Source organism: Vulpes lagopus, chromosome 3 (assembly GCF_018345385.1).
Source record: "Vulpes lagopus strain Blue_001 chromosome 3, ASM1834538v1, whole genome shotgun sequence".
In the NCBI taxonomy this organism is placed as follows: domain Eukaryota; kingdom Metazoa; phylum Chordata; class Mammalia; order Carnivora; family Canidae; genus Vulpes; species Vulpes lagopus.
The window spans coordinates 144,302,439-144,329,253 of NC_054826.1; the positions used below are offsets into that span (position 1 = coordinate 144,302,439).

General features: G+C 45.5%; 1 long non-coding RNA gene across 1 annotated transcript in view; it reads left to right on the forward strand.

Moving 5' to 3' along the window:
- The window catches only part of LOC121488219, a 95,208-nt gene that overhangs the window by 55,970 nt on the left and 12,423 nt on the right, over window positions 1–26,815 (forward strand). The window contains exon 2 of the long non-coding RNA XR_005986998.1: window positions 13,464–13,605. This is a non-coding gene — a long non-coding RNA (uncharacterized LOC121488219). The remainder of the gene's footprint in view (window positions 1–13,463; window positions 13,606–26,815) is intronic.

Sequence of the window (26,815 nt, forward strand, 5' to 3'; positions counted from 1 at the left end):
TCAGTTGAATTTGGGAAATAAGCGTAAGAAATCTGCTTCATCAGCTTTTTTTTTTTTTTTTTTTTTTACCAAACCCAAGAGCTCCCAGGCGGTAGGAAAAAGTGAAATGCAAAGTTTACCATAACCTGATAATACAAAGTAGATGATGGGCTCTCCAGGCTGGCCGGTGGGCTGGTTTCTAGCATGTCAGTACAGAGGGCTCTGTACTAGTTGGAGGGTTGGTGTGCAGAGATAGAGAAGACGGGAGAAGGTTAAGAGTGAGCACTCCAAGAATTGCCCTTGGATGACCTAGGCTAAGATATTGTTTTCTAGAAGAGGGGAAACTCATGCTACTAAGGACACTAACACACAGGGTGGGAAAGAAACCCAATTCTGGAACACTGCATGTAGTTAAAAAGCACCTTCATTTGGTTCTTTAATGTTACACAGAGCTGCAAAATTCTGATCATTAATTCTATGCATTTGTCTGTACCGTTGATGGTTCTCCACCATCCACTCAAATTGTCAGAGACTCTAGATAGGAGGGCCACATGGCCCACATGGCAAGGGACATATTTTCCCCTCTCTTGTATGTCAAGAGCAGTGAACTACAGCTGCAGGCTGGCTCCTGCTTGTGGGGATTCCCACTCTGTTTGCTCTAAGCCCTGGAGTCAGTGTGACTCCAGATAACCCTGATATGGAATATGAAACAAAAAATTAAAATGATAAAAAAGTCCCTATCATCGGATGTCATCTTGGATAATTGTAAATGATTAAATATTTCCTCCTTTACGAGCATGTGTGTGTGCACGTTCACACATACGCATGCTCTCTCACTCTGTATCTCTTATATATTTATAAATTTCTCACTCTTCATCCACGTAATGGTGATAAAAGTCTGGTTCAGCTTTGCCTCTGAGATGTGCTGTATGGGTCCAGTGATACCCTGCAAGACCTCCAGAGAAATGAAGTGCTGTAAAAAGGGAAGGCATCCCCACCAATCACCATAATTCCATCATTTGTGTTCTGATTACTCTGCATCTTGCCCTTCGTGTTCAGAGAACAAAGGAGGGCTGAGCTTTAGCACTAGGCTCTCAATGATCCCTGTGTTGACAAGACCCAAGCTGAAGGCATACAGTAGGACGCGGGCGTGTTTTTCCCGGAAGGCTGACTGAGCAGTTCTCCAAATGTTTGCAAGTACAAGGCAAAATTCCATCCAGCCTTCAAACCTTGAGCCAAGACTCAGCATTAACAAAGCCAAAAGTTTCATTTCTTTGACTGTGGGAGTGCTGCAATCAGCCTTTAAATGGCCATTCAGTTTGAAGTTCAATAAGCACTTTGATTGAGAAACACTTTTACTAAGAGGTGAAAAGTCCTTGGCTTTAAATGGCACATGATGAGCAGTGCCCATGTCACACATTCTCCCCTGCCAAAGGTGACTCCCTGGGTGGAATATCTTGGTCACAGAGCCAATGCCTGATGGAGGGTAGGAATGTGTATGTGCATGCATCCATGTGTGTGTGTGTGTGTGTGTGTGTGTGTGTGTGTGCATGCACGTGTGTGTTGAGAGGAAGGGGCAAAGCCATGGGAGCATTTTTTATTCCTTCTCTGCAAAATCTCCTGTGACTTAAGTCATAGTAAAGTAACCTTAAGTCCACATTCAGAAGAGCCCAAGCCTCCCCCTCTACCCCTGGTAGTACGTGACCATGTCAGCTGTTAGATATCTGGTCTTCCAATAGCAGGAAGTAAGATTTGTAGGCTCTTGGGGACTCAGACCTGCAGTCTGAACTGCTTATTAAAGCTTTAAGTGGAAGTACTCCCTCCTCCCCTCTGCCAAGTCTGAAATAGTCGTTGAGTATGTGGGTGTGTTTAGGGGAGGTGTGTACCTAAAGCAGAGGACATTCTGCAGGAGGACTGCTTCATAAGATAAAGCCAAGAAGACAGGCCAAGTAGAGAGAGGCTGAGGTGTCACCGCTATGGAAAAACAGGCCTCCATGGGCTGATGAAGCATCCATCCATCGATATGAAACCAGCTGGCTTTCGCTTTAGATGTTTCACCAAAGATGTAGCTGCACCTTTGTTCTTCACCCACACAGGGCTGGGTGCAGCACAACCTGGGTAAATACATGAGACACAGCTTGGAAGCAGGAGATCTAGATTCAAATCTCAGCTGTCACTCACCTGCCATGCACTTGGAGCAAAACATCTCCAAAATTATTTCTTGACGTGTAGATGGGGATAAGATGTACTTCAGAACATCTTCAAGTCGAACCCACCAGAACCAAAGAATGTGAAAATGTTCTATAAGTTTTACAGAACATGTTACAGAAAATGTTCTGTAAAGCACTATAGAAATAAATAGTATTATTATTACTGAAGAGATGAACTTAGCACAGTTTGCCACATGGTTGATCATGGGTCACCTGTGAGATATCAATAGAGAGGTGACGATCATAATAATGAGCAAATTGCCACAGCTATAACTGGTACACTCCTCTTTCCCTAAACCACAAATGAACAAAATCTTGCTGGGGTCTAAAGGCAGCCACCCCTTCTGCTTGGTCAGCTTCTGGATTTACGGGTAGCAGTCTCTTCTCTATGAGAAAGGGTAGAAGAGGCTCCTTCATTAATGCTGACTTAAATTGTGGGCTGGAGCCTGCGGAGGAGAAACCTCCTGGCCCTCCACACATGAGCTCTGGGGCCATTCCACATTCAGAGGCGCTAGCTGGTTGGTCACAGCCTTTTTAGGAGCACGGCAGTCACGTGGTAGAGCATGAGGCATGGACCCTATCGGGAATTTCACTGCTAGGACAAATGAGCCCACTCCCTTCACACTCAGGTCAGGTGGGACTGACCTTTTAAGTAGAAAAATTAGTGCCTACCTTCTTTCATTCCTGCCTTTGAAGAGGGCGGTCTCTTGCCAGCAAGAGGTACCCAAGGTTTGTGCTTGAGGAGGGCTGGACCAATTGGGTGTGTAGGTGGTACCATTCAGAGAATAAACACAAAAAGCCAAAGTAGACCTTTAAATGCACGGCAAAGAGGTGCATTCTGGGTGCCGTTTCTAAAGATATTCAAAGAAATGTTTTTACCTGGGGCCTTTGGGTGGATCTGCAGATTCAAGGAATCCGTGGGTATCGGGGCCAAAGCTGGCATGGATTTTCCCTTTCCGATGGGGAAGGCCTGCCACGGCAGCAGCCTGAGCCACACACCCTTGTGTAGGAGCAGTCTGGAGGCTGACAGCCTAGCAGAGCTGGCACCAATGTGTGAAGAACCCTCTAGATAATTTGTCACAAGTGTGTTAATGGCTCTGGGGGCCAGGAGCAAATGGATCACACAGCATGTTTTTGAGATTAGTATGTGTGAACACGTTGCTCTGTAAATTGTTTTCTCTCAGCAGCTCAGAAAAAACTAAATCTGATGGGCTTGGCCTGTGAGGCAGAGCAGAGCATCTGAGATAATGCTATGTGGCTGTTTCGGCATTAGGGACAGACCTAATGGCTGCCAGCAGAATGCTAGAAACCTCCCTTGTGATAACAGACCAGTTTGAATGTTGGCCAAGTCAGGAAACTGAAGAAATTTTATCCCATCTCTTGAAAGAAGAGGATTGTAAGTGGCAAGTGGGAAAAGAGAGGAATTGGAGGAATGAAACGGAGGAGATTGCCCTTGTAGTGGAGGTCCAAAGGTTTGCCTTGACAGTCTGGCTGTCACCCACCATATGGGAAGGACTCAGCTATAGCTCAGAGGTGGGCTTTGCAGTCAGGCCAGACCTATATATCTGTGACCAGACCATTAGCCCCTCCGATCATGAGTTTCTTTGTCATGAGATGGAAAAATCATGACTTCCTCACTGAGTTCTGGTCAGGATGAAGTAAGGGAAACCATGCTTGCCATTGTAGCTGGCACAGAGCCTGTATGATGTTTGGTGGTGTTCCTGTGGTTGCTGTGATCATCCTTACTTGGTATGGCTGTTCATTTTATTGCTACTGTGTAAACAGCACAGACTTAGTTGCAAAACAAAAACAACCATTTTATTATGCTCATGGATTCTCTGGGTCAAGAATTCAGAAAGGGCACAACAAGGATGGCTTATCCCTATTCCATGATGTCTGGGATGACAACTGGGAAAGCTTAAAATCTGGGGTGTCTCAATGGCTAAAGGCTAGAATCCTCTGAAGGATCACTCCCTCATATGCCTGGTGTCTGACCTAGAAGGGACTTGAAGATTAGAACTGCCAGTATGTGGCTTCCCTCCAGTATGGTGGTCTCAGGGTAGCTGGACTTGTAATATGGTACCCAGCTTCTCCCAGGGCGAGTGTCCCAGAAGAACCAAGTGGAAGCTGAGTTACCTTTTCTGACCTGGCCTCAGAACAGACTACATTCTGTTGGTTACAAACAAGTCTCTAGGTTGCCGGGATCCCTGGGTGGCGCAGCGGTTTGGCGCCTTCCGTTGGCCCAGGGCGCGATCCTGGAGACACAGGATCGAATCCCACGTCGGGCTCCCGGTGCATGGAGCCTGCTTCTCTTCCCTCTGCCTGTGTCTCTGCCTCTCTCTCTCTGTGACTATCATAAATGAAATAAAATAAAAATTCTTTAAAAAAAAAAAAGTCTCTAGGTTGCCTGCCTATATTCAGAAGGGGGGATTTGTGGGTGGGAGGAGTGTTAAAGAATGTGTAGACATAATTTAAAACCACCAAAATGACTGTAGAAAAAAAAATAAAGCATGCCTTAAAAGTACCAAACACCATCTCACTTAGGGGTACTTAGGTGGCTCAGTCAGTTAAACATCTGACACTTGGTTTTGGCTCAGGTCATTATCTCCTGGGTCATGGGACTGAGGCTCATGTCAGACTTCATGCTCAGAGGGGAGTCTGCTTGAAGATTCTCTTCCTCTGCCCCTCCCTGCACTTGCACACACTCTCTCTCTCTAAAAATAAATAAATAAATCTTTAAAAAATAAAAAACCAAAACCCACTCACTTAATCCTTCCAGTACCTTTGAGAAGTGGGCTAGCAAGCACTATGACCCCATTTTGCAGATATGAGTATAGGCTCATAGAGGCCAGTCACTTATTCCCATGAGCTGTGGAACGAAAGGTATTATATGAGATACTCCCTCTGGTCCCTTTCAGCTCTACTATATGGTGGTTTTCTGTTCCCTACAGAGGAAGGCAGTCCTGAAAAGTTGGCTTTCGGGAAGGAAGCAGTTCGACCAGACCTCTATGTGCTATTCCAACAATTTTTGTGACTTCCTGGGGTGAACTGAATTGCTTCCACTTAGCCCACACCTGGATTCTGAAAGCAGCTAATTTTAGATTCCTTGTTTCAGTGCCAAGCATCAAAGGAGAGTTGAAAGAACAATCTTTGTTCAATTGGAGTACAGATTCTTTCAGTTGAGACCAATTCTGCTGCCTCATCTTAAGATAAGCAAACTCCCATTTATTACATATCTTTAAGCTGAAACATTTCGACCAAAGCAGGAGAAGCAAAAACCAAGATCACCTTTAAGCAAATGACTCACTGAGCAAGTAAATACCAAGAATGAAGATTTTTATGAGTGTAAAATTATTCCACATGTGCAGGTGCAATTTACTTTACTCAATAGTTATGGTTCTGACTTGGTGAGTGAAAATTAAACATTTTTGCATTGTCTGTTTTAATTGACTCTCGAGTTTTATAAGGATGAAGAATTTCCTAGTAAAAGACTCCTGTGAAAATGAAATAAAAATTTCAGTTTTATAAATTTGGGTTTCTAGAAATTGGATTTTCATAAAGTGTGGCCAACCTGTATCACATAGTTTCCTAGTCACTGTTAAAGAATCTGATTTTAGCCTGTTCTTCTCCAGTGACTTTGGAAGCCGTAGTGAGAGATGAGCACAAAATTACCACCATCATCTCCACCAATTTTCTGTTGAAGGACACAGTAACATATCTTTGAGATGTATACCATGCCCTATAGCTAACGCAGATCATCTTGTAATTCTTAACTTGATGATGATTCAAACTTTTTAAGACGTTAACTTAAGCTGGCAAAATAGGGTAGTGAGGCTACATGAGCACCTAGTTAAGTGGTTATTCAGAACCATCATTGTGTCTGGCATTGTGCTGGGTATCATGGGGAACAGAAGAAGCATATGATACCATTCATGCCATTCCTACCCCTGTATGTCCCAATCTAGCAGGAGGGCTGAGACCCACACAGCCATAGTAGGTAAGCCATTTTCCTGTACAACATTATGTTAAGCAAGAATATAGTTCCAGGTATATGATGCCACTGAAACATACATAGATCTGTATATCAAGTACTATTAAATATGTAGCATAGACAATAAGGACAAGAAGAGAATTAGTGAAGGAAGAAATAACATTAATGCCCTGCACTTATGAAACTTTTAAAACACTTTCGTATTCATTATTTTGTTTCTGACAACAATCTTGGAGTTAGCCTGAGCCAGGATCACAGCTCCTGTTTTATAAATGAGGAAACTGAGGCCCCAGAAAGATAAGTGACTTTGATCTCAGGCATCTCACAGACATGAACCCAGACACTCTAACTTCAAATCAGATATTCTTTTTCTACGTAACACTGATCCCTAATGTGGCAGCTTTTTAGGGAAGATTTTCCAAGAGGGGGCCTGAGTGGTCCTTGAAGGAGGGGCAAGAAATGGGCAGTCTGAGAAGAGTGGGCACTGGAGGAACTCATGAAGCTACCCCAGAGCCAAAGGATAGGCATGCAGCAGGTGGAAGGCAGTAGACCAGCCTGCCTATATAGTAGATGGTTCTCATGGGAGAATAAAGAAGTAGAGGAAGCCTGAACAGCTGGAGGTGAGCTGATTATAAGAGGTCTGGATCTCTAGGATAAAAATTGTACAGAGCCACTGAAGCCCAGAAGTGATATGAAAAAGTTTTAACAATATTCAGTTGAATTCAGTCATCATGGGAGATCATAGTATAAAGAAATGATTTCGACTATGGAAAAACAATTTGCACATGATCATCAAAGCTTTAACAGCACCAAACATGCCAATAGTAGTTATACGATGTTACCTTAGGCTACTTTAGGTTCTTCTCAGAATTCAAAATTTCACATTTAGGGGTAGGAATGTGCTTCTAGACACATGAACATTTATGAATGAGCATCCTATGAGATCATTATATCTAGTCTCCAAAGAGATATGTTCCTGACATTATTGCCATTAATCAACTTTTTCTTGGTATTGATTGGGCCATGTCTTTATCTTCTCCACATCCTAGAGAACTATTTTGATGAAGGACATGGTCAGGCCACACACACACACACACACACACACAGCAGTGTAAACACAGCACACTCACAAGCTAATATTCAATGGGTTATCTAACTTTAAAATAACTCCATGTTTGTTTTTCTTTGGAAAGTTAACTTGCTATTTACTGTGAGTCAAAAGACTGTCATCAGGAAATTAAGATTATGAATGGCTGAGAGGTAATCAGAGGTGAACACTAAACAGGCTGGAAAAGGCCAGGCGAGCGGAAGAAAGCACGGGAGACTGTGGCAGGCACAGTGGGGAGAGCCAAAGCTCAGTCAGCTCTATGGGCAACACTGACAGGTAGAGGCCTGTGCATTTGTTTAATGATCTTTTCTTTGAACATTTTACTTATTTATTTGAGGTAGAGTGAGGGACAGAGGGAGACAGAGAAGCAGACTCCCCAATGAGCAGAAGCCTACTCAGGCTTCGATCCCAGGACCCTGAGATCATGACGCAAGACTAAGGCAGACATTCAACTGACTGAGCCACTCAGGCATCCCCGACTTTTTTATTTTAATTTTAATTCCAGTGTAGTTAATATACAGTGTTTATGAGTTCCAAGTATACAATACAGTGATTTAACAGTTCCACGTATTACTCAGTGCTCATTAGGTTAAATGTACTCTTAATCGCCAACCTGTGTTTCCCCCATCTCTACCCCCCACCTCCCCTCTGGTAACTATTAGTTCTCTATAGTTACAAGTCTGCTTTTACGGTTTGTCTCTCTCTTTTTTTTTTCCCTTTGTTCATTTGTTTCTTAAATTCAACATATGAGTGAAATCATATGATATTTGCCTTTGATTTATTTCACTTAGCTGTACACCCTCTAGATCCATCCATGTTGTTGCAAATGTCAAGATCTCATTCTTTTTATGGCTAAGTAATATTCCATTTGTATATATACACCACATCTTCTGTATGCATTCAGCTGTTGATGACACACGGGTTGATTCCATAATTTGGTTATTGTAAATAATGCTACCATAAACATAGGGGTTCATCTCTCCCTTCCAATTAGTGTTTTTATATTCTTTGGGTAAATACAGAATATTATGGTGTTTCTATTTTTAATTTGTTGAGGAACCTCCATACTGTTTTCCAGAGTGCCTGCACTAGTTTGCATTCTCACCAACAGTGCACAAGTGTTCCTTTTTCTCCACGTTCTCTCCAACAGCTGTTGTTTCTTGTGTTGATGTTAGCCATTCTGACAGGTGTGAGGTAATAGCTCATTGTGGTTTTGATTTGCATTTCCCTCAAGGATGAGTGATGTTGAACATCTTTTCATGTATCTGTTGGCCATCTGGATGTCTTCTTTGGAGAAATGTCTGTTCATGCCTTCTGCCCATTTTTAAATTGGGTTATTTGGGATTGTTTTTGGTGTGAAGTTGTATAAGTTCTTTATATATTTTGGATACTAACCCTTTATAGTATATGTCATTTGCAATATCATTTCACATTCAGTAGGTTGTCTTTTAGTTTTGTTGGTCATTTCCTTTGCTGTGCAGAAGTTTTAATTTTGATGTATTTCCAATAGCTTATTTTTGCTTTTGTTTCTCTTGCCTCAGGAGACATATCTAGAAGGATATTGCTATGATTAATGACAGATATTACTACCTGTGTTCTCTTCAAGTATTTTTATGATTTTAGGTCTCACATTTAGGTCTCTTATCCATTTTGAGCTTATTTTTGTGAATGGTGTAAGAGAGTGGTCCAGTTTCATTCTCCTGTGTGTTGCTGTTCAGTTTTACCAACATCATTTGTTGAAGAGACTGTCTTTTTCCCACTGCATACTTTTAAGACCCAGCCATCTTAAAAATAATCAGTGCAATTTGTTGAATAATGGCTCCCAAAGATATTTGGAACCTGTTATGTTGTCTTGTAGGGAAAAGGGTCTTTGTAGATGTGATTAGGGTTCATGAAATGGGGACATTATCCTGGATTATCTGAGAGGGCCCTAAATGCAGGGGGATTTTTGACACAGACAGAAGAGGAGAAGATGGTTTGACCACAGGGCTACAGTGATTGAAGTGGTGCAGCCACAAGTCAAGGAATGCTGGCAATCACCAGAAGCTGGAAGAGACAAGGAACAGATTCTCCTTTGGAGCCTCCAGAAAGAGCATGGCCCTCCCAACACCTTGATTTCAGCCCACTGAAACCAATTTCTGACTTCTGGCCTCCAGAACATGAGAAATTTGTGTTGTTTTAAGCCACCAAGTCTGTGGCAGTTAATTATAGCAGCCACAGGAAAGCTAATGCAATGAAAAAGTATACTCTGGGAAGACAGATTCCCCTGGGGAAAAGGTGTAGTATGGGAAGAAGGCACAAAGTGATGAAGAAGAGTTGGATATCAGAGAATAAGGGAGGGTTAGCTGGACTTGGAACTGATTCAGTGTGAAGAGGGAAGGCTGTGGTGTGCTGGAGCTGGTTCCTAGTATTGCCTCACACAAGTCAGTGTGCACATCTTTCTCCTAGCTCCACATTTAGCACCCTCATATTGGTCGCTTGAAGTCAGTGAGGGTAGGAGTATTTATCATGGAGAATGGCAAACAGAACAAAACAAAGCTTTTCTCCCAGGGAGCCAGTTATTAAATATTTGCTATGGAGTGGAGGGAAAAGGAGAAATGAAGGTGGGTCAGGTTTAGACTCTAGGACCAAGAAGGCTAGCAGTGTTGTTTGCTCTCCCCACTCTTTGGATAAATATTTATGTGCCATAAATAGAAATAGGAGTGTGGGAAAGGAGATCTAATTTAGAGATATGAATTCAGTGTGGGATTTGGATTTTCTCCTTATATTTACTACATTTATATATATATATATATTTTTTTACATTTATATTTATATTCTATTCTACTCTGTGTCACATGCTGGGCCAGGCACAGGGGTACAGTAATGCTTTAAGAAATAGGCGCAGCCTTATGGAGTTTGCAATTGAGTGGGAAAGTCAGAACTACAGTAGGATGGGGTTTGTGCTCATAGAGATATGAGCATACCCCAAAGACAATGTGCAGGAAAAGTAGGGGTGAGTTGGGGACTTCTCAGAGGAGATGACCTTTACACAGTCTGAAAGAAGAGTACAATTTGCCAGACATGGAAGCCATGAAGGAGGGGGAATTACAAATAGCAAGACTTGCAGTGACCAATGAGGACAGAAGTGAACAGCAGTGGGTATGGATGGAAGGTTGAGAGTGGTGGTGATCAAAGGGGCTACTTACTGATACAGAAGAGTCAAAAATTAAAGCCACAAGGTCATTGAGTATGGCCAACTCCAATTCAGCCTGTAGTGGCATTAATAGACAAGACATTTGGTCCAAGGAATGGAATTGGGCCCAGAGCCAAGGGCTCTAGTTAGAGGCAGTTCTCAGGGATGGGTGGATGACAGGAGTTAGAGATGAAGAAGATCAAGCCAAGTGGAAGAAAGGATGCGGGAGTTAGGATGTCACCCTCTGTGAGCGAGAAGAAAGACAGAGGTGAGAGCTGGCCATTTGAGAGTGGGGAGGGGAACAGGAAGGGAATTCAGGAGATGGTGCTGAAGCCTGGGCAAGCAAGCTAGCTGAGACGGTGGGAGTTCAGTCGGCTGTGTGTTCTGTGAGGTTGCTCTACTGCTTCACCCTGGCACCTAGCTTAGTACTTAACATTGAGTGGTCATTCAATAAATAATGTGCTGAGAAAATGAATAAGTTAGGAAGGGAGGCAGAAAAGAAGGTTCTCAAATTCCTTTTGTTCCAGGGACACTGGACAAAGGACTCAGAGAAGCAGGCATTTGCATTCTCTTTAGGTGAGGACCTTACAGTGAACTACCAGGCTTGGCTCTCAGTCAGGTACACAGGCATTTGACGAGTCATCACTGGGTGATGGGTGGGCTAGAGGCTGGAGCAGACAGGAGCTTCCAGGATCACAGTGAGCAGAGGCCTCGAGGTATAAATCAGTGTGGCAAGTGCAAGAGACACAGCAGCTGGGCATGGCTGGAACAAGGGGTCCGTGGGGCGGCGGTGGGTCATGGAACCTGAATGTCATATGAAAGGGTTTGGATTTTATCCTGAAAGCAGTGGGAAGCTACTAGAAGGTTTTAAACATGGGAACAACAGAGTCAGGTTTATATTTGGGAAAGACCAATCCAGCAGCAGTGCAAATTCAATTGGAAGGGATGAAATGAGAGGCAGGGAAACTCATCTGGAGGCTGTTTCCATGGTGCAGGTGAGAGCTAATGAGATCCTATGCTCATGTGGTGGTTTTGGGACACATCAGGAGAAAAAAATCTAGGGGCATTTTGGAGGTTCAGTCAAGACACAGTGACGATGACAGCAAGGCCTGCACATGTGATGATGTAATGCTGTTACTCAAGAGAAGGGTCTTTGTGGAAAGCAGAGGGTGCCCCCACACACACTGACCATTCAACACTGGGCAAGGGGACCACAGCTTGTACTACGGGACACTGGGCACAACTTCTAGAACTGGGCATGGCAGTGTCTGTCCTCACCAGCATGGGCCTCACCGGTGCATGCCTTTCTGAGCCTGGCTTCCCTCTCAAAGGTGGGTTCCAGGTACATCTGTTGGCCGGGGCCCAGGTTGCAGGCTTGCACAGCAGCTTCAGGGGAAGCTGGGAAACAGAGTGCCTATGCCATCTTTGCTTCCCACTACACTGTTAAGATGATGCATTCTCGGACAGAAGTCTGTTCAGAGGGGCTGCTGAGTCATAAAGAAAGACTAGTGTCTACTAAAAGGATGAGAAAGAAGTCTAAGACCAGAACCCTGGGGGAAGCCGTTATTTAAGGAAGAAGAGGTAAAAAGGGTCAGTGAAGGAAACCAAGAAAGGAGAATCAGATGCTAATGGAGATGGAGAAAAGTAAGAGGGTGCAGTGTTGCAGAAGCCCCAAGAAGAGACGGCCGTGAGCTGGACTGAACAGCCATTGGGTTGGACAATTGAGAGGCAGCCAGTGGCCTAGGGGAGGGCACTTTCAAGGGCAAGTGGGAATGTGTGTCATGTTAGTGAAGACTGTGCAGACTGCCCTTTGGAGAAGTTTGGCGGGGAGGGGAAGAACAAAGAAAAAGAAAAGTCGAAACTAAGGAGTAGCACAGAGTGGGAGGGTGTGGATTTGGGTTTTTGAGCATGGAGCGCCTCAAGTATATTTGTAGGTGTACGTGCTAGGCCAGCCCTGTGTTCCCCGAGGGTGCCCGCGGGTTGTGGGGAGAACCAATTTAGTAATGGCCTCTCCCTTTCTGTTGCTCTGAGAAAGTTGCTGTGTTCAGCAAAAGGTATTAGTGTTCTTTTAGGATTCTCAACTACCCATGAAGTTCTCCTTCTTCAGGGATTAAGAACATGGAAAGTCTCAAACTTTACATCTAGTGTTTGTACATGTTCACTGCAAAAGGCATCTTGAAAAAGTGTGAGGGGGTCTGTATGTTGGGAGGGGGAGACTGGGACGGAGCCTGAACTGGTAACATCTCAGCCAGGAGCCTCCCCTTCCAGCTCTGAGCCAGGAATGACACCCCGCGTAGGCTCCTTTGGGGTGGTGGCTGAGCCTTCTGTGACTGCCCTGGGAGACTCAGCAAGTCGGATGCTGTCAACGTCCTACCCCACACGCTTTCAGATCTGAGAGCTAATCCATAGAACCCGAGGAGAGCATCAGAACTTTGTTGAATTATCATTAGGATTGTAGCCTCCGTCACCCCAAATACCTCCCATCAACCTCTAGGTTCACCCAGTTATTATAGAAGAGTGAATAAAAGCTTCTACCTTTGGAGGGGTTCTAGATACTTTCACTTATATGATCACATGCCCTCAGAAATATGCCCAGGCATAAAATTGGTGAATGGCCTCATTTTTTTAGGTGGGAAACCAACAAACAAGTGAGGAAGGCAAGAAGAGATGCCCCCTCGCCCCCACTACACACATAGTTATAAACTTCTGCAAGAGACCAGAACCCAAGACCCTTTTTCTATCAAGGAGTAACAGACTGTGGAGTGTTTATTTGACTGTGCTAGGACGGGGGCAGAGAAGATGGTGGGTGGGAGACAAATGCATCTTTATCACGCATCTTTATTTCATATAAAAGACTTCAGCCCAAGTAGACAATGTTTTTAGCAATTTGTGAATAACCAGAAAAGCCTATGACGAAGCAGTTCTGAAAGCAATTGAGCAGTAGGCCACCCGGCTCCCCGCACTGACGCTGTTGACAAAGGCTCTGTTCTTTTGCCACAGGGTGAAATAATCTGTCATCAAAGTGCCTAAATCTCCTTGGAGGCAGGCAGAGGCTGAATCCAGCTGCCAACCCCAGGTGGCATGGCCAGGCCAGCAGCATCCGTCCTCCGCCCCACGTCCAGTCTCCTGATTGAACCAGCAGGTGATGTGTTTCTGCCCCCGCGGTGGGCTCCACTTGGGAGACCTTTTATCACTGGCTGTCACAGAGGGTCTGTTTGTAGAGAGAAGAGTTGCTGTCACCCATGAGACCTCTGACCCCCTGAGGCCCCCAGCCATCCAACAAGTGTACCCGCTGTGTGGGGTAGACATGTGTGTGCCTGACTTCCAGCTATGGTTCCCTGGAGATAATTAAGTTAAAAAGAAATGCCTTCGGGTCTTGGTCCAGCTCAGTCAAGTTAGAGAAACCTGGGAAGGGAAAGACAGACTGTACAGTTTGGGCGAATTGCTTTCATTCATAGTTTCTTTCTTCTTTCAGACACCTGTCAATTTGCTTCCTCAGGGGGTTTCCTCGCAGAGAAGACATGAAACTCACTGCATTTGGCTGAGTGTCCTGTTTAATGAAAGCAATAAATTATGTCAGTGAGGGAGGTCTGGGAGAGGCGAGCCAGGGAAGGTAGGATAGGGGTTTCTGTAGGAACGGAAGGGTGGGCACTTGCCTCAGCCTTGGCCTCCTTTATTTATTTATTTTTATTTTTATTTTTTAAGATTTTATTTATTTATGAGAGAGAAAGAGAGAGGCAGACATAGGCAGAGGGAGAAGCAGGCTCCATGCAGGGAGCCTGATGTGGGATTCAATCCTGGGACTCCAGGATCACACCCTGAGCCAAAGGCAGATGCTTAACCACTGAGCCACCCAGGTGTTCCTTTGGCCTCCTTTTTATAATCAACAATATAGCGGCATGGGGAGAAGGAAGGTTGCAAGGGAGGTGCCCAAGAGAGCTTGGAGGGAAGCCCCAGTGTGCTTCTCGATTTATCCAGGGGGGCTCTTTTCAAATCCTCGTCCCTAAGGTGCAGAAGGCTCAGCCTCTGTAGCGTACCCAGCAGGGGGGTGGCCTGTGTGATGTGATGGGGGAGAGCCAAGGGGGAGTCCCACGTTGTCTCCTCTACTTACCAGTTGCTCGTGTAGAGTGCCACTGCTGGAGAAGCAGAGTTCTTTTCCATACATCTACCCTGGAGGTCAGCGAGCGGTACGGTACTTACCCCTGTTGGTACGTGTCCTGACAAGGAGGCCAGAACTAACCACATAACTCCACCAACGTCAGACTGTACCTAGAGCAGGCCCTGCAGTCAAGCTCCATTCGGAATAAATGATATCGCCACCAAGTTGTGATGTGACGAAGACCCTCCTCCCGCTCTAAGCCTGGGTTCTTGTACTCTGGAAAGTGGGGATGATGCTGCCTACTTAACAGGGCCATCGCATGGCTGAAGCAACATCATGGACGTGAAAGCTTCTGGGCCGTGCAGGTTCTGGTGCATCCAGCCTGCCGCCTGTTGGGATCCGGTTAATCTGGCCTGCCTAGGTTAGATCCATGGGTTTTCCCTGTACTTTCTTCCACTTCCCACTCTGTATCCCAGCGCCCTTCCCCAGCAGCCTGTTATGTGATATTGTACCATTAACCCTTATCCCTCCTTTTTAAGAAGCAGACAATAATAATGTAGACAGAGAGATGACAGGCACACAGACCAATTGACAATCTCTCTACAAACAGACACATTAAGTAAATATCAATTCACATTTATGGGCAAATAATGAGGTCAGTGTACTTAGGAAGAATGGTAAGAATGGGCTTGTCCGTACTTCCTGGGTGATTGACTGCTCTCAGCAAAGTCTCCAAACGTTTTCCAAACAAAGGAGTCAACTCGGGAAAACACCACCTGCTTGGAACTGCATCAGACAGGTGCCTCAAGGAAAAGTAGTATCAGCACTTCCCTTTATGGCCCATCTTTTAACAGTAAAAGGGGCTGATTGGCTAAATAGGAGTGAATTTTTATGAAGCTCTCAAAGCAGAATCTGTTTGCTCCAGAGCAGTAGAAACAGTGATATATGAGATTTATGGAGTAATTGGGATGGTTTACTGGACTTTTAACCTCTGCATGGGGTACTAGCCCCTGGTACAGAAGGGTCACCTCCAGTCACTCTTTCTCATGGGCTCAATTTTCTCTCTAGTATGATTTGGATGTCAAGTAAAAACCCCAAGAAGGCACAATTAATTCATTTATAATCTATTGCCCATTCCTCAGTAGATGAAATGTTTCAAGAAAAATTACACAGCATAATTTTTAAAGCATCTTGGCATAGTTTTAATTTCAACTGTTTCTCTGGAATACAACTTCCAAAACAACTTATATTCAGTGTGAGAGGTCTTTGGAGGGTGCTGACTTAGAATTTGCTGGGAATAGGTCACATGGGGTAAAGGATTATGATGGGTAAAGAAAACAGCTCCAGACAGGGTACAGCCAGCATGGAGCAAGGAGTCCATGAGGGGGAAGGTGCCCTGGATGCAAACCAAGGAATTTGAGTTTTGCTCTGTTGGTGACAGGGGACGAAAGGGGCTTTTGAGCAAGGGAGTAATGGTAGATTCATTCACAGATTAAGGGAGTCTCTGTCTTCAGTTGTCACCCCTCTTTTCCCTTCTCACAACACAGTTGGGAAGTGTCCTTGAACTCGTCTTGGCTCAAAGACTGGACCCAGGATAACAATTTATTCTAACACTGTCTTTGGAGGGTCTGCTATAAGCTGGTCTGCTTCTATACTTCACTGGCCAGTAGACTATCTCTATCCCAAATCAAAAGGAAATGAGACAATGATGAAAAGCTATCAGGTCACATGACCATGTTCCTCTAGGAAAAAAGGCTCTTCACATGATAAAGTGACAAGTGGCTTAAAAGTCACCCAGTCCAGTACAAATGGGAATAGTTCCAGAGAATGAAGTGATTCAACCAAGGTGAGTAAAATACTTCAACCAACCTTTAGGGGGCATCTCTACATTATAGGTTTTGTACTAGGTGCTGGGAATGCATGAAAATAAGACCTGGTCCCTGTCCTCAGGAAGCTTATAGTCTGGAGAGGAGAGGAACACGTAAAGATATCCTGTTAATACATGATCTCAAGAGGCATTTGGAATTGAGGTAGATGATTGCTACAGTGCTATTCAGTACTATTCAGCTCTAAATTTCCATGCATCTGTGACAAAGCAGAAGCCTGTAGTCAGGTGATGAATGCAGTTCAGGTTTATGAAAATATAAGAAAGGAGTATTTGGCAGCAGCCCGGGTGGCTCAGCGGTTTAGTGCCGCCTTCAACCTAGGGTGTGATCCTGGAGACGTGAAATCGACTCCCACATTGGGCTCCCTGCATGGAGCCTGCTTCTCCCTCTGCCTGTGTCTCTGCCTCTCTCTTTGTGTGTCTCTCATGAATGAATAAATAAAATCTTAAAAAAGAAAGAAAAAGAAAAAGAAAGAAAGAAAAAGAAAGAAAGAAGAAAGAAAGAAAGAAAGAAAGAAAGAGAAAAAGAAAGAAGAAAGAAAAGAAAGAAGGAAGGAAAGAAAAAGAAAGAAAGAAAGAAAGAAAGAAAGAAAGAAAGAAAGAAAGAAAGAAAGAAAGAGAAAGAAAAAGATTTGGCATAAATTGGAAGATCACAGAAGGCATTTTGAAACTGGTTAGTATTAGAGCTACCTATGGTGGCCAGCCTCCCAGATGGTCCCCAGTGATTCTTGCCCCCTGGTCTTCAAGCACTCATGTAGCCTCTGCCTGCATGGAGTCTGGTAGAGGGCGTGGTGGAGGTCACAAACAGCATTGTGGGTCTCACCTCAGTCTCTTGACTCACTCTGGGGGAAGGCAACCCCAAGCCCTGAGGACACTCAAGCAGTCCATGGAGAGGCCCATGGAGAGGCCCATGGAGAAGAGCTGAAACCCCTGCGCACAGCCAACACCCACTTGCCAGCCAAGTGAGTGAGCCGCCCTGGGAGCAGCTCCTTCAGTCGCAGGCAACCTTCAGATCATGCAGCCCTGGTGGACACCGACTACAATCCCATGAGAAACTCTGAGCCAGAATGAAATTCTTGACTCATGGAAACTGTGGGAGACAATAAGTGATTGGTATTGTTTTAAGACACTAAGTTTTGGGGTTAGCAATAAATGATGAACCTAACACCTATGTTAAGAATACCAGTCCTCTGTTACCCAATCCCATCATCTCCAGACCATTTTCAATTTAGCACCCCAATTTTTTCTGTTACCAAAAGTTGATAAGATAATTTTTAAATTATTTTTATATAAAGAAACTTGACAGTCTATTGTTCAATAAATATTATTTAATAAAACAGGCTGTATTTTTAAAAATAAGTGATTTGGAAAAAGGTTTATGGCGTTAAGCAGGATATTAATTTTCTTTCCAGTTCCACTTGATATAATGTCAGTGGCATTTCAACAAGTACTCTTTTCTTCAATTGCTTTCTTTATATGGTGGCATTCTGGCAAGAGGATTTCTTTTCTGTGTGGTAGCATTTCTGAAATAGTTGTATGCGTGTTTCATTGTTTGTTTATTTTCTAAATAGTAGGTTTACCAAAAAAGCTCCCCATTCCAATTTGTAAAATAGTGTACTTCAGCAGAAACCTAGGTTGGCTTTGTCAGTGTTTTTAAACACCAGAGAGTTTTAGTTTCTCAGATTCCATTCTCAGTCTAATTCAGTTTGGGGAAGAGTTTGTGGTCACCAAAAGTAGATGGCAAGGATGGGATCTGTGTATATGGAAAACTGCTTCTAATAGGTGTAAATTCTATTTAAGCAGACACAGGTGCCCAAGCCAATTAGAGAAAATGGAACCTGGCAGATGGAGAGACACACCACGGTCGGTCCCCCAGGAGCAGGAGTTTTAATCACAGCCCAGTGTGAAGAACACTTAATGGAGATTTGGAGATTATGAGAAACCATTAGCACCTTGTCAACCACAGCAATCAAGAGTGCCTTTTGCTTTAAACCATAGCCTTCTGCGTTCTCCCTAAAACTACAAAAGACCAGTTACTTGGAGCAACTCTGCTTGCTAGGATTTCACTAGCTAGGAGCTCCTTGGATTATAGCAGGAAGAGCAAATGGGACAGTCTAGGGTCCTCACCTTAACTCCTCCACTCCTATAATCTTCTGGTTGGCAGATTGTTCTAAAGAGAGATCTTCATTCTGATACCCTGTACCCACTCATCTCCCCTTCTCCGGTGCCCTGAGTAAACTCAAAAGGACGTCTTTGTGGTTGGGAATGCTGGTTTCAGATGCCAGAACTGGACACCTCTCCATTCACCTCTCCACACTGAGGCACCCTGGGGTGGAGGCTGGTACCCAGGCTCTGACTGAAGTCAGGACTCTGTCATTTACTATGTGTGTCATCTGGACAAGTTACTTAACCTCTTTGAAGCTAGTTTTTAATCTTTCAACATGCATTCCTTCTAATGTCATTGTGAGGATAAAGAAATAATAATAGTTGACAGTAAACACTCCCTATGCACCAGGCATTGTTCCAAGTGTTTTACAAATATTTACATGTTTAATCCTCACAGAAACCTTATATAAAAGGCACTCTCATTAGCCCCATGTTACTGATGAGGAAGCTGAGACACAGAGAGGCTAAGTGACTTCCCCACGGTCATAGAGTTAACAAATGCCAGAGTGAGGCTTCACACCCGGGCAGCCTGAACGCACTGACGATCTCAGTGCCATGCTGCAACGTCTCCATGGAGGCATCAGGCATTATTAATAATATCAGCTATTATTAATCGGCATGTCCTTCCCAACTTGCAAGCTGCTGTCTTAGCCTGGGCCCCACTGCCACTGATGCCACTGGGATATTGGCAGGGTTAGAGGCTCAGTCACCAAGCCCACCACGAAGTGACAGTCTGAGAACTTCCTCCAAGTAGTAGCATCTTGAGTTACATCTGACCCTGATGAGTATATTGTCTGGAGCCATCTGGCAGATTTGAGCACTGGTCACTTGATGTCAGCCAAGCAAGGACTCTTGAGCGGACACGAGCGGGCGGAAAGCCAAGCTCTACCGAGGATCATAGGCAGCTGTTATCAATCAGGCTGGTGGCAGAGGATGTGGAAGTCAGCAGGAGCACTTTTATCCCAGGCTGAACACAGGCTGTCAGCTGGAAACACAGCCCTTGCTCTCGGGTAATTCCTAACTTCCTATTAGAAATAAACAAAAAGCCCGCTCTACTGAATTTCCCACTCAGCTTCACGGCTTGGCAGCCGGTCCCTAATGCCTATCACCTAAGATAGCAAAGACAGCCGCTGGACTAGAACAGAAATGCTGGGAAAGGCCATCCCCTCCCTGACCTCTGCTCCACTGAGCGACTGATCCTGTGGGAATCCAGATGCATCAGGGTTTTCCAGCCTGGAAGGGGACCCGGCTTGGGATGGGGAGGGGTGTTGGGAGAGGAGAGGACTGAGCAGAAAGACAGAGGAAGGAAAGGAGTGCTGAGTGAGCAGCAGGACAAGCCCAGGTACCCCCTCTGGGTTCCTGGTGCCCGGCACATTGCTCACAGACCCAAGGCCCCCCGCTGAGTCCTCGGGGGGGGGGGGGAGGGCCAGTGCCAGCCCTGTGGGCAGTGGTGGGAGGGAGGGCAACATTCTGGCTGGGGATGTAGACACTGTGCTCTGCAGTACTGAAATGGCTGGCCCAGGGCATGGCCCAGGCCCAGGTACAGCACAGGCCCAGGGGCATAGCACAGGCCAGGGGCATAGCACAGGCCGGGGGCATAGCACAGGCCCAGGGGTGTAGCACAGGCTGGGGACATAGCACAGGCCGGGGACATAGCACAATCTGGGGATGTAGCACAGGCCGGGGGCATAGCACAGGCCCAGGGGTGTAGCATAGGCCGGGGACATAGCACAGGCTGGGGATGTAGCACAGGCTGGGGATGTAGCACAGGCCGGGGACATAGCACAGGCTGGGGACATAGCACAGGCCAGGGACATAGCACAGGCTGGGGATGTAGCACAGGCTGGGGACGTAGCACAGGCCAGGGGCATAGCACAGGCCAGGACGCAGCACAGGCCCGGGGCGTAGCTCATTGCCAGACCCCCTCCCTGTAGCGCACTCTTGGCTTTGTGCTGGTTATGCCCGTGTCTGTGGGAAACAGCATCTCTGTGAATTTGCTGACTTTCCTGACATGCCACACCTGGCAGCTGTTGTCACTATTTCCTGTAACAATAAGCTGCCTTCCAGGTGCCAGGATACCTGCCTGATATGATTTGACTTGACTTTCCTCCCCAAATGACAATGCCTTCCTATTTATGAATTTGTGCCGCCACCTCACAAGTCTAGGGCTCTCAAGGCTGTTGTTTCAGAAGCTCTTTTCATCCTGCGTGTGCTAAACTCCATTTCAGGACATACAGGGCGTAGTACATAATACGTGAGGCTCAGTGCAAAATGAAAATATGGGCCCCTGGTTCAGAAGTCACTGAGAATCGTCAAACGGTGACAGCAGAGCATTAGACGAAGCCTCGGGTCCCCCTGAGCTCCAAGCCTGGTACCATCACATCCGTGAAGCTGGCCCTGCCTGGGCCTAAGAGGCTAAATTTCTATTGGCAAGGTTAACTGAGTCGAAGGTTACACAGTATACATGTTTAGTCATTTTTTCTTAATTTTTAGAAGACCATAACACTGTATTAAAAGATCCAAGTGTAAACATTTTAGTCATTACTGGATGTATAAAAATATACAGGACACCAAACCTGTACCTAGATACGCATCTAGGTGTGTCGCTTGGTAACACATAACTGTCTTTGATGGCTGCATATCATAGACCTAATTTTCCCCCAGCCTCTCACAGGTATCCTCTGTGGCTCTGAAAGCACCTGTCCCAACTGGAGCGGGCATCACCTAAGGATGTGCCAGCTGTCACATAGCCATGCTGATCAGAAGGAACCAGTTCCCAGAAGAAGGAAAGTTCAGCAGTTGTAGAGCTGGAAACCCAGGAACTAGACCTGGGAGCTTACCACGTATGATGAGGAAGAAAGAAGTCCAGTGTTTGACAGGCAGGTCAAGGTTGGGATTGCAGGTTAGAGACAGTGGCACATCTAGACCCACCCGTCTCCTGAATGGAGGTCAGGGAGCCTTGTCACCCTCAGAGCAATGAGCCAAAGTCCACCTCCCCCATCCCTCTCCACCCCCTGCCCCATTCTCCTATGGGTCTTATTATCTGGTACTGGCTCCAAGGTTAACCTGTGTAGACTTGAACCCACCCAGTGCCCCCTCGGCTGGTGGGTGATGGAGCTGTACTTAGCCCTCCCTCTGCTGCTGGTCTCAGCGCCAAGGATGAGCTGAGCTGGGAAGGAATGTGCTGAGGCTGAGCAGACCTGGCCGCAGGTCAGAGATGAGTCTCTGCCTGGCACCAGCACCTTCCATGGCCGCTGAGGGCTTCTCTGACAGCATGCCTGTGAGGTCCATCACCAGAGAGCTGGGCAGGCCAGGGCAGACCGGCGGCCAAGCCCAGGAAAGCCAGATGGAAGATGCTGGTGGGGAAAGCGTCAGCTGTGGGAGCATTTATTTGTAGCCATACAGAAGCTGTCCTAGGTCACGCCAGGGGGTCCAGGGTTAGGGCTAGAGTTGCCAGATAAAATATCTCATGTAATCCTCACACTAAAACATTATTTGGCATTTATCTGAAACTCAAATTTAACCAATATCCTGTATTTTTATTTGGTCAATCTAGCAACCTTAGTTATGACCCTGCAGGTCTATACAGGTTAACCTCAGAGCCAGTGTGGCTAAGGAGGCAGGGACCAGGGCTCTAGAACCTGACTGCCAATTTGCTTAGCCTCCCTGTGCCTCCAGTTCCTCAGCCATAAGGTGGAATAACATTCTTACCACGGTTCTGTGAAGTGCTTAGAGCAGAACACTGGGCACATAGAAGCACTCAATGTAAGTTAACCCTTATTATTTTTTATTTATATAGCTTTGCTCGTTTTGCCTCCTCTTCCTGGGATTTTGTTCCCTCCTATTATCATCTGGAAAAAATCCTTTCATCCTTTAAGATCCAGTTAAGAAGCTGTAGTCTCTGTGAGATCTTCCTGGGCTTCCTCAGGCCCCATTAATTACTGTCTCCTCATCCATTCCCCCATAATTATTGCTTTATGTTCTTTATTCACACTATCATATTATACTAGGGAATCACAAATATTCTATCTACATACGTGACCTGCCTAAGGGCACCTACCTTTTTGGAGAACTTAATATAATGCCTGGTATGGGGCGCCTGGGTGGCTCAGTTGGTTGAGCATCCAACTCTTGATTTTGGCTCAGTCGTGATCTCGTGGGATCAAGTACTGCTTTGGGCTCCATGCTCTGCGCAGAGTCTGCTTGTCCCTCTCCCTCCTCCCATTTGCACTCTCAATCTCTCAAACAAACAAACAAACAAAATCTTTTAAAATATGTATATATAATGCCTGGCATGTTTTGTAGTTAAATTCCTCATTACTATTCCCCATTCCATAAAATTGAATGTTCAATCTATTCGTTTAGAATTGATTTCTTCCCCCCCCCCTCTTTTATTTTTTAAGATTTTATTTATTTGAGAAAGAAAGAGCAAGAGAGTGCAAGTGGGGAGGGGCAGAGGGAGAGAGAAAAAGCAGACTCCTCACTGAGCAGGGAACCTCACATAGGGCTCGATCCCAGAACTCTGGGATCATGACCCGGGTTGAAGGCAGAGGCTTAACTGAATAAGCCACCTAAGGTGCCCCGGATTTTTTTTCTTAATTTAATAATTGTACTATTAATTAGTTCTTCTTCCCACCCCTTCCTACTACTCTCCCTGTTTTCTCTCTCCTAGATTCTTCAAAGTTTCATCACTGCGGTCAGTGTCCGATGACTAGCCTGGATGGATTGTTTTGCATTCCGAATGCCTTATTTGGGAATTAATGCTCACCACCCACTCATAGACATGGCCCTTAATTCTGGTGGGAGGAATGTTCTTCCTCTGCTCTGCCTACAGAATCCATAGGAAGGCTGCCAAGTGCTGTGCTTTGAGTAGATGAGTCCAAGTCCTGTAAAGGAGTTTGGCTCCTATCAGCAGATGCTAGGAGCTTGTCTGGAGTTCCCGGCCAAGGAACATATAGCTACCTTGGACTCAGGACCACTTTATCCAATAAATGGATAAATGAGCCTCCTACAGGCCTATAAAAATTTTTAAGACTTGAAAAATTATACAAACTTTTCAACATAAGAAAAGGAAACTTGTGAAATCAAAATTGATAAATGTTTAAGTAAACACCTATGAAATGTAGCATGACTCCAGCTAGTCAACTGCATCTGAACCCACCTCTTACCTGGTTAAATATGTTTCATGTGACATGAGAGAACATTGTAGTAATTTTTGATATGGAATGTGATCTCCAGAAGTAAAAATGCCTGAGGCTTAGGAGAGACTCAAAATGACCTCGTGCTGCCTGCTAGGTCAGCGCTCCTGGCTTTAAGAGGCATGGACTTGGGGCAGCCCGGGTGGTTCAGCGGTTTAGCGCCGCCTTCAGCCCAGGGCCTGAGCCTAGAAACCTGGGATCCAGTCCTGCGTCGGGCTCCCTGCATGGAGCCTGCTTCTCCCTCTGCCTGTGTCTTTGCCTCTCTCTCTGTATCTCTTATGAATAAGTAAATAAAATCTTTAAAAAATCATACGTATAAAAGTGTTTCTGCAAAGTATAAAGCAGCATATCACAGAAATATTCTGTTAGTAAATATTTCTTAAAAAAAAAAAAAAAAGAGGCACGGACTTGAGGAGAAAGAGAAGAGGGCCCTTATCTGGACAGATTAGGATATCATACGGGATGGCAGCAAAATTATCCTGCAGGGCAGGCTTCCTGCACAACAGAACATTTCTGTAGAATGTTTTGGCATTGGATGCTGTGGCCTCAGGCAAGGGTGTCCAGGTCCAGATCACTTCCGACCAAGCCAGAGAGTGTTCTAGAAGCTCAGACCACCAAACCTGGAATTCCCATGTTTTTATTTCATCAACAAATACTTGTGGAGCCCTGTCCCTGTGAATGGGACAGGTACAGTGCCTGCCCTCAGGAAGCTATAGTCTGGTTATAAAAACAGACCTTCAGGGCAGCCCAGGCGGCTCAGAGGTTTAGCGCTGCGTTCGGCCCAGGGCCTGATCTTGCAGACCCGGGATCAAGTCCCACTTCAGGCTCCCTGCATGGAGCCTGCTTCTCTCTCTGCCTGTGTCTCTGCCTCTCTTTATCTCGCTTTCTCTCTTTGTCTCTCATGAATTAAAAAAAAAAAAAATCTTTAAAAACAGACCTTCAGGGCAGCCCCGGTGGTGCAGTGGTTTGGCGCCGCCTGCAGCCTGGGGTGTGATCCTGGAGACCCGGGATCGAATCCCACATCAGGCTCCCTACATGGCTGCTTCTCCCTCTGCCTGTGTCTCTGCCTCTCTCTCTGTGTCTATGAATGAATAAATAAAATCTTAAAAAAAAAAAAAACAACTACTTCTGAGATGCCTACTAATACTTCTGTCTAGTTGGTATTCAGCAGTTAAAAAATGTTAAAAAAAAAAAAAGAACAGACCTTCAGAAAGGATGAACACCTACCATTTGCTTCGACATGGATGGAACTGGAGGATATTATGCTGAGTGAAATAAGTCAGTCAGAGAAAGACAGTTATCATATGGTTTCACTCCTATGTGGAATATAAGAAACAGTGAAAGAGACCATAAGAGAAGGAAGGGAAACTGAGTGGGAAAAAATTAGAGAGGAAGACAAACCATGAGAGACTCCTGACTCTGGGAAACAAAGGGTGGGCGGATGGGGTGACTGGGTGACAGGCATTAAGGAGGCCACTTGATGGGATGGGACTGGGTGTTATACTATATATTCGCAAATTGAATTTAATAAAATATTTTTTAAAACAGACCTTGAGCAGCTAACTGCCACAGGAAGGAAGGTCACAGGGAGGGAGCTGTGGGTGTTTGGCAGAAAGGCTTATCTGAGGGTCGGGGACTTTCCAGAAGAATTGGCATTTAAGTCGTGATAACTGGTGGCTGAGGAGGAGTGAGCTGGGTGGAAAGCCTTCCATACCGCCCCTGTGCTGCCCTAAACCTGGTACTGGGGTGCCAGGGTTGGGCATCCTGTGTGTGCCCACTCTTCTGAAGCCCCTCCAGATTGACCCAGTCATAACTCTGAACCCCTGTATTGGCTTCCTGATTTGCCCTGAGTTCTGCTGGAATCACAGCTGGCTCTGCCTGTTTCACTGGGGCCCTCCCCGGCTTGGTATCCCAGCCTCTGTGCATGATGGTTGGCTCTTGGGTGGCCCATATAAAGCTGTTAGGCTACCACCACATGTTTACAAGCATCACCCCTGCCCCAGAACACCATGCCCCTGCCTACCCCATCTGACCTCTTCAGAGGTCAGCCCAGGCCAGATCACAACCTTGTGTACCTCCTCTTTGGCCTCTCTGCAGGAGCCACCCTTTTGCATTCCCACCACTTCCCTCTGGCTCATTCCTAAGGTTCAACCATATGTGAGGCAGATCCTCCAGGAATCCTGTGTGTCATAGAGCATTGTTTCCCAAACTAGAGCATCCAATGAACCCTAAAGATATATCCGTGCACCCCAGTTTGAAGAACACTACGCTGGAAGATACATGCAGGCACCCCTAGATGACATGATTATATATAACACACAAATGTGTACCTGAATCCATGTTGGCATTTAGTTGTCAGGTGGTCAATCACATGTTACAAAACGTTTATTTTTTTAAGTTAGCATCCAAATGAATAAAAAATAATTCTTACAGAGAATTATTCAGAGGGGTTTTAGACCCCACTTTGAAACATATAGCCTCAGGGTATAGAAAACACCACACCTTTCTGGGCCTCAAGTTTTCCCATCTCAGAAATGGGTTTACACTGCCCACGTCTTACACACCTCCCAAATACTCTATCAATTATATGATGTCCATAAAACACTTGCTTTTTAAGGGAAGGGACAGACATGTTACAGAAGTAGCAGGAGGAGCTCACACAGGCCAGGAGGGTGGAGTGCAGAGCCTGGAAGACACACCTGCACACTGGGGGGAGGGGAGGGTTGGATGACAAGGATGGCTTGGCACCTAGGTGGTGGCACGGGACTGAGCCAGGGCCCTGGGCCTGTCATTGGTGCATGAGTGAGCTGCCAGGTGGGACGTGAGAGCTCATAGGCCTCCAGGAAGTCATCTCCTCCTCTGCCTTTATTAGGGGAGGGCTGTCCTCTCCCTATAAAACACTTTCAACTCCACCTGAAGATACCAGGTAATTACTAATGTGTTATTATTATTTGTCTTTGTCCTGTCTGCCAGCTGACAGAGGCAGCCACCCTGTTCACCTCAG